Genomic DNA, 7985 nt, shown 5'->3' with positions numbered 1-7985 from the left:
GCTCCCACTAGGTCAGATCATCTGCTGCCATGATCTTCAATTTCACTGTTACGCCGACGATACCCAACTATATATCACCACCAAAGCCATTACTCCTGCCATCCTATCCACTCTCACCAACTGTCTCACTGACATCAAAACCTGGATGGACCACAACTTCCTCAAACTCCACGGCAATACAACTGAAATTATCATCTTCGGCCCAAAAACCATCATCCCCACCTCCCAGAACTTATCACTTTGCATCGATGGTCACTCTGTCACTCCCTCCCCCCTGGTCAGAAACCTCGGCATCATCATGGACCCCACGCTCTCCTTGAAGTCACACATCAGTGACTTGCATCCTTCTTCCACCTCCGCAACATTGCACGCCTTCGACCCACCCTTTCATCCTCAGCTGCCGAAACACTAATCCAGGCCTTCATCACTTGCAGACTCGACTATTGCAATAGCATTCTGTATGGCCTCCCCGCCACTATTCTTCAAAAATTGCAATATGTACAAAACTCTGCTGCCCGACTGCTTACTAACTCCCCCTCCAGAGAACACATTACTCCCGTCCTCCGTCAACTTCATTGGCTTCCAATAAAACAACGCATCAATTACAAGATCCTCCTCAGCACCTACAAAGCGCTAAACAACCTTGCACCCTCGTACATAACAGATCTCCTCCAACGCCACTCCCCACTCGCCGCCTACGCTCCGCTGATGCCAACCTTCTCACCTCCATCACCAGGACCAAGTACCGCACCCTGGGGGACAGAGCCTTCGCCGCCCCTACCCTCTGGAACGCCCTCCCTCTGGCCATCCCAAACTCTGACACACTCTGTTCATTCAAAAGTCAACTTAAAACCCATCTCTTCAGGACCACCTACGACATCTGACAAATCATCCTCCGCCATCTTCCACTCTCTCCCGCTCTCTTAATGTGTTGTCTATTGTTGTGGTGTTGTTTATTTATTTATTTTCCCCTTTTGTTTGAGTGTCTGTACTGTCTGTATGAATTCCTTTCTTATTTGTAAAGCATCTTTGAGTACTTAGAAAAGCGCTATAAAAAACGGATCAATTATTATTATTATTATTATAAGTGCCTTAAGAATAATAATATATAAATCAGAAATTATAAATGGAACAACAAATGTTTTACCCTCCTGGGTTGTGGTTTTGGGGAGGGGGGGGGTGAGCGTCAGTGTCTCTGTGTCGGTTGTAGAAAGAAACCACAGACAGACGGCCGGACACACTCTCTCTGTCTCTCTCTTTCTCCGATTCCCTCTCTCCCCGTCTCTCTCTCCCTCTCCCCCCCGTCTCCCTCTCAATCCCCCACCCCCCGTCACCCGTGTGTGTGTGTTTGGTGTGTGTGTGTGTGTGTGTGTGTGCGTGTGTGTGTGCGTGTGTGTTCAGTGTTTGTGTATGCGTGTGAGTTCGCTGTGTGTGTGTGTGTGTGTCTAGCCTCGTAGACAGGTGGGGGGGGGGTCTCACTCTTCTCAGCGGGGGTGTGGAGGACTTCGCCCTGGCCCCGGCCTCCGCCCGGACCCTCAGGGTGAAGGCCCCCAGACAGCTGGGGACGGGTCCCATGTCCCAGCGCCGCTCCCCTGTGTGGTTCCACACCGTCTGGAAGTCCTCCAGGCCCCTAGGGGGCGACAGCACAGTACAGGGACTTCAGCTTGGATTGAAAAATGTAATCTATATATATATTTGGTATATATATATATTAAACTAGCAACATAACTATGTTGCTCCAATGTAATATTACATTGGAGGAACAAAGTGTAGTCTTGTGGTGGACTCTAAAGACATAATTCACCTGACATAATTTACTGTGTTATTGACATGTTTTCGTTCTGTGTTATAGGGACGCTGTCTCTTTAAAATCACGTGACTTGCACTGTTGGGCAATTTACTTCAAAAGAGTAATGCATTATTTATTACTTGTTACTGTCATTTCAAAGTAATTAGTTACATTACAACACTACTGTCTTTGAATTGTAAGGCATTACACTACTTTTACATTACTTTTGCATTACTTTCACCAAAATAACAGGAAATATGGATTTGGTGTATATATATATAGATCTTGCGTTCAATGCAGCTCATTACACAGCAGGAGGTGATGTGGTGAGTTATTCTTTTATAATAGAAAAACTGTAGCTTTAGGTATTCATATTGAAATCCATAGAGCTAGACAAACTAGAGTTTCCAGTTTGTCTAGGATGAAATAGACTGGCGAAGTTACACCCCTTCCGGTAGAGCCCATGGGACCTATGAGATCGAAAAATATGAATGGGTTTCAATGGAGAGAAAGTCTTGTTGTAGTCTTTTCGCTCCGTTCTAGCCCTACGGTTGATACGGAGAACCGAGCGAAAAGACTACAACCAGTCCCCCTGGACTCCGCTGCTGCCGTGATCTTCTCCTCTAGCAGTAAGAGGAAGGAACGTTTGCGCAGATTATTTTCTCCTCTGCGAATCTCGCAGCGTTGGCGAATTTGTATAAAAACAACACACAAGTTCATTTTGGGTTCAAAATGCCTTGTAACACGCGTTACTGAGATTTGTACCGAGTAAAATATAAAAAAAAAAATTCTAATGCCTTACATTACCACGTTACAGCAAAAAGTAATGCTTTACTGTAATGCATTACTTTTGTAACGCGTTACTCCCAACACTGGTGACTTGTGTGTTGATATGCCGGTCGGCGCGATGTTTGAATTTAACAGCTTTTTATTCATGACAAAATGAACGACCTGCCGTTGCTTGTCGACGTGAGTAATTGTCTCTTCACTTCTTTTATCGCAATTTCTACAGTCTATAGACAGAACGTCTTACCTGGGAGAGTTTGTGGACGGCGACGCCGTTAAAACAGAAGGAAGGGGGGAGGGGGGGATATCAATATCGCAAGACATTGCGGGGATGTGGGATCGATTTTGCGGTTGTCTTTCAACGCACGCGTGTGTTCGTGCGTGTGTGCATGTGTGTGTGGCGCGTACATTAGTCAACAATGCTTTGAAACGTCTCTGATCGTCCGTCTGACGCTTTTGCTTGCGTTTATCACCGGGGAAATTTGAGGGGGGGAAGTTTGCGCGTGGGGGGAGGAGTTTGCGATTCAGAGCTTAAACAGCTCTTAGCCTACTTCTCAACTTTTCTACGTTTCTCTTTACATCTTACACACTATCCAGGGTCCTCTGATTGAAAAAGGACAACGCAAGAAATGGAGTAGCTATTTGATTCTCACGTTAACCATTCCTCTGGTCGGAGTGGATCGATGCTGAACCTGAGCCTCTTCCAAAGAGAAACTATTTAGCGGTCAGCTCCTCCATACGTTGAAGTATCCTTCAGACGACGATCCGATTATTCGCATTGTTTTTCTTTTGTTGTTCACCTTGTCAGAAGGAACCTTGGGAAAGTGTCTCTGCACGGTTTAAGAGACCAACCTGTGACTTGGCTACACACAATTATAAAGCTCAATTTCCAGCCAGTGTGCACAATTATTGTGTGTTCCTCTTATAATGAATCAGTGGGGATATAAGTATAGGTTATTCGGGGGAAGGAATGTGCACGTATTAAATGCCTGCACGACACACATGCAGCACAATAATGCCTATTTGAGGGAACGATTTAATGGTAATGTCCTCATTGCAGATTGAAAAACACATTTCATTAGGGAGTCTAACTGCAAAACTCTCAGTGCCTATTTAGCCTTCGCTCATCTAATGAAGCTGGTAATCAAAGTTTAGAAAATTAAATCCCATTTTATCCTTAGTAATTCGTCCCCTGAGTACCTCAGTGGCACCATACGATGTGAAAGAGTGTAGAATTGGAAAGCATGAAGGACTCAAAACTCACCTGTTCAGAGTTCAACTCGACTCTGCATAGAAACCAATGCACAGCCACCATTGAATGTTGTACGTCCTGGCACTTGTACATTGCACTTATTCAAGGTACTTAATTGTGTAGCATCTACAGTAGCTGCTATCGCTGCTTTACACGGGGAATGGGTTAGCCTAGCGATTGTAATACTTGCACTTGGTTCTATGAACATCTTTACTGTACCGACAGCGATATATTGTTTCACTTCTTATGACAAATGTACTTATTGTAACAAATGCACTTATTGTAAGTCGCTTTGGATAAAAGCGTCTGCTAAATGCCCTAAATGTAAATGTAAACGTGTGTGTATGCGGTGTGTATATGCGTGCTCCCCCCGACCCACCCCCAACGTGTTGAACCCACTAATCCCTCCAAGGCAGGACGTCTTCCCTGGAGGCTGCACCTTAAAACTCCCTTAAAGCCCCTGATCCATCGCGGACCCCTCCCTCAGGAGACGTTGAGGTAGGTCTCCTTGGAAGCCACGCCCACCGCGTGGCTAAGGGGGAGGGGGGGAGAGATGCGGGCGGGGTGCAACACCACCCCAACCTCCGCGGGGCGTCGCCTGCCGCGGGGCGTCGCCTGCCGCACTGCCAGCGTGCCGTTGAGCAGCGCGGCGTAGCGGCCGGCGGTCTGCGGTCGAACCAGCACCACCCCGGGGGTCCAGCTCAGCCTCAGGGGGGGGGGTCCACGTCCACCGGGCAGTGGAGCCTCAGCGGCTCCCCGTTGAGGCTCCACCACCGGGGCCCGGGGGGGGGGGGGGCCACCCTGAGGGCCACACTGCGCCGTGGCCCCCACCGTATGGGGGCCACGGCGTCCCCCGGGAGCAGACAGACAGTTAACCGTCAGACGGACGGTTAACCTCTCTCTCTCTCTCTCTCTCTCTCTCTCTCTCAGTTGCTCAGAAGATGTCTGGTTGTGAGTGGGATGACCTGAAGACCCTGACCTGGGTCGCTCCAGTACGTCAGGCTGTCACCACCAAACTGTAGTACTGTGTTGATTGGCGGAAGAAGCACCTGAGCTATGGGAAGAGCACTCTGCAGAGAACAGGTAGAGTCACATGACCTGCTGGCTATGACAGACTCATGTCTGGTGGATGAACTGATACACTACAGGAACAGACTGTACACCTGTCTCTCTCTCCCTACCCCACCCCCCTCGCTCTCTCCCCTCACTCTCTCTTTCTCTCTCTCTCTCTCTCTCTCTCTGTTGCTGTGTCTCTCTCTCTCTCTCTCTCTCTCACTCCTCTCTCCTCCCCCCCCCTCTCTCTCCCCCTCTCCCCCCCCTCTCTCTCTCTCTCTCTCTCTCCCCCCTCTCTCTCTCTCTCCCCCTCTCTCTCTCTCTCTTTCTCTCCCCCCCCTCTCTCTCTCTCTCCCCTCTCTCTCTCTCTCTCTCTCTCTCTCTCTCTCTCTCTCTCTCTCTCTCTCTCTCTCTCCCCCCCCCCCCCCTCTCTCCAGAGCGTCCGCGGGTGTCTCTGCTCCAGAGGAGCCCCTCCTCCCCAGTGGTGTGCCATGCTACAGGCTTCTTCCCTGACAGGGTGGTGGTGTTCTGGAGGAGAGACGGCCAGGAACTCCAGGAGCAGGTGGACCCCGGGGAGGTCCTCCCCAACCACGACGGGACCTTCCAGGTCAGCGTGGACCTCAACCTCATGGCCGTCCCACAGGAGGACTGGGGAGGTACGAGTGTGTGGTCCAGCTGAAAGGCATCGAGGACATCTCCACCCCCCTGGACCCCGCCCTCATCAGGACCAACGGGGGTAAGACTGGTGTTGGAGGGGATGGAGGTGGGGAACACATGTCTCACCACCTCCACCTGACCTCATCACAACCACTGCCAGGTCTACCTGGACACTGCTGAAGCTACTGGGTGAACACACAGCTCTCAGGAGTAGCTCACTGCAGCAGAACACGGTGGATTGTGGGTAAATTAGTTCTATGAATAGGGTTAGGCTCAGATCAGCCCTAAGTGACCCTGAGCTCCAGAACAGATTTTAGAGGAATAGTTACACTGACGTTGTGTAAGTCGTGTGTGTAGCATCACGTGACCGTAGACATGTGGTTCAACGATGGAGGGATGGATGGGGGAGGGTCTCTGTCCATCATCTATTATTACACACCTGATTTTATTTTCTGTATTTACCTTCAAGGCAAGAGTCACATCCTTGTTTTCCTCGTCGCTGGTGTCGCTGTTGTTGCTGTTGTTGTTGCTGCTGCTGTTGTTGTTAGAATCTTTGTGTACCAGAAGAGGAACGGTGAGTGGATCAAACTCTCCAGGAGGACAAACACCTGATCTCCACCTGCTCCTACTTCCTGTCCCCTTCCTAGAATTGGATTGGTTGTCTTCATAGACTGGAGGTCTGATGGTAGAAACCTCTCCACCTCTGAATGATGAACCTTCTCCAATGTCCACAGAGATGTTGTTGCATTAAGAATATTAAAGTATAATAGCATGAGGATATTCAACACTAATCATTTCTCTTGATCCTTCGATTCAGACAAGCGTCACAAACCAATTGGTGAGTAAAATGTGTTTTAGTGCAGTTGTGCTCTTATGATTAATGCTACTACCAATACAGAGACCTTGGCGACTTGTCTAGCTCACTGGACTATACAGCTCTGTAAATCTAGATACTTCTAGCTCACTGGACTATACAGCTCTATAGATCTAGATACATGTAGCTCACTGGACTATACAGCTCTATAGATCTAGATACATGTAGCTCACTGGACTGTACAGCTCTATAGATCTAGATACATCTAGCTCACTGGACTGTACAGCTCTATAGATCTAGATACATCTAGCTCACTGGACTATACAGCTCTGAAGATCTAGATACTTCTAGCTCACTGGACTGTACAGCTCTGTTGATCTAGATACATCTAGCTCACTGGACTGTACAGCTCTGTAGATCTAGATACATCTAGCTCACTGGACTGTACAGCTCTATAGATCTAGATGCATCTAGCTCACTGGACTATACAGCTCTATAGATCTAGATGCATCTAGCTCACTGGACTATACAGCTCTATAGATCTAGATGCATCTAGCTCACTGGACTATACAGCTCTATAGATCTAGATACATCTAGCTCACTGGACTGTACAGCTCTATAGATCTAGATACATCTAGCTCATGACTTCACCTCCTCCCGTTCTGCTCCATCCCAGGTTCTTCTGACACCAGCTCTGAGAACACTGAGGGGCAGAATCCGGCTCCTGAGGCCCAGCTGCTAAACCTGGGCTCCCGTCTCACCCTTCCCGTGCCGCTCGCCACATTGGTATCAGAAGTGGGATTGGCCTGCGCACGTGGAGAGAGGAGTGGGATTGACGGTCGAGCCCATGGCAGCCCCCAACCGACGCCGACACACCCTGCGCGGTGGGAGCGCAGCGCCCCCCCGGTGGTCCCGGACGAAGAACTGGCAGCTGTCCACCGCCCCCTGGTGGCAAGGATGGCGGTGAAGCTGCCAAAGTTCACCAACAACGCAGCTGGAGCCGTACCTGGCCCAGTTCCGGCTCGCTGAGTGGCTAGGGCGCCGGAGAGGCGGTCGTCCACCTCGCCCTGGCGCTGGAGGGGACAGCGGGAAAGGTTCTCCTGGACCTAACCTCCGGAGACCAGCAGGACCTCCAGGCCCTGACCAGGCCGTCGGAGGGGCGGTTCGGCGAACGGGTCTTCAGTGACAAGAGCCGGGAACAACCGGCCAGCGGCTGCCGCCAGGAGGGAGAGCGCCTGGGGACGTCTGCCGCGGATGTCCAGTTCCACGCCGGGACCCCCGGTTCAGGGAGGACCTAGCCCTGCACGCCTTCCTGCGGGGACCTGCGGCGGAACGTCTGGGGCAACACGTCCGCCTCCCCAGGCCCCAGACCCTCGGTGCGGCTCTGGACGAGGCCCAACGGGCCGAGGTCGCCCTCTTCCCCCGACCCAGCCAGCAGCCTTCCACGGAGGAGGATGGCCAGGACCGGTCTGGTCCGGCCAAGCACTGCTGCCGTCGCTGTGGGGCCCGGGGGGCCGCGGCCGGGGCAGCCCTCTCCCGGGGCCCTAAGACAGCGGCCTTCCGGTCCGGGCGGGACGAGAACCGGAACACGAGGCCGCGGGACCTGGAGCCGCCGCCGTGTGGGCGGCTGGGCC

General features: G+C 51.1%; 1 pseudogene across 1 annotated transcript; it reads left to right on the top strand.

Moving 5' to 3' along the window:
• Positions 1-2731: 2731 nt before the first annotated feature.
• On the top strand, positions 2732-7649 carry LOC307084807 (class I histocompatibility antigen, Gogo-C*0101/C*0102 alpha chain-like; annotated as a pseudogene). Its single transcript has 6 exons — positions 2732-2758; positions 4850-4910; positions 5318-5616; positions 6007-6111; positions 7028-7146; positions 7389-7649. The product of its transcript is annotated as a class I histocompatibility antigen, Gogo-C*0101/C*0102 alpha chain-like (transcript).
• Positions 7650-7985: the final 336 nt, after the last annotated feature.

Source organism: Pollachius pollachius (genome assembly GCF_949987615.1).
Source record: "Pollachius pollachius genome assembly, chromosome: 13".
NCBI lineage: Eukaryota > Metazoa > Chordata > Actinopteri > Gadiformes > Gadidae > Pollachius > Pollachius pollachius.
The sequence above is the reverse complement of the archived record's forward strand: the minus strand, read 5'-3'. Positions and strand labels throughout refer to the sequence as shown.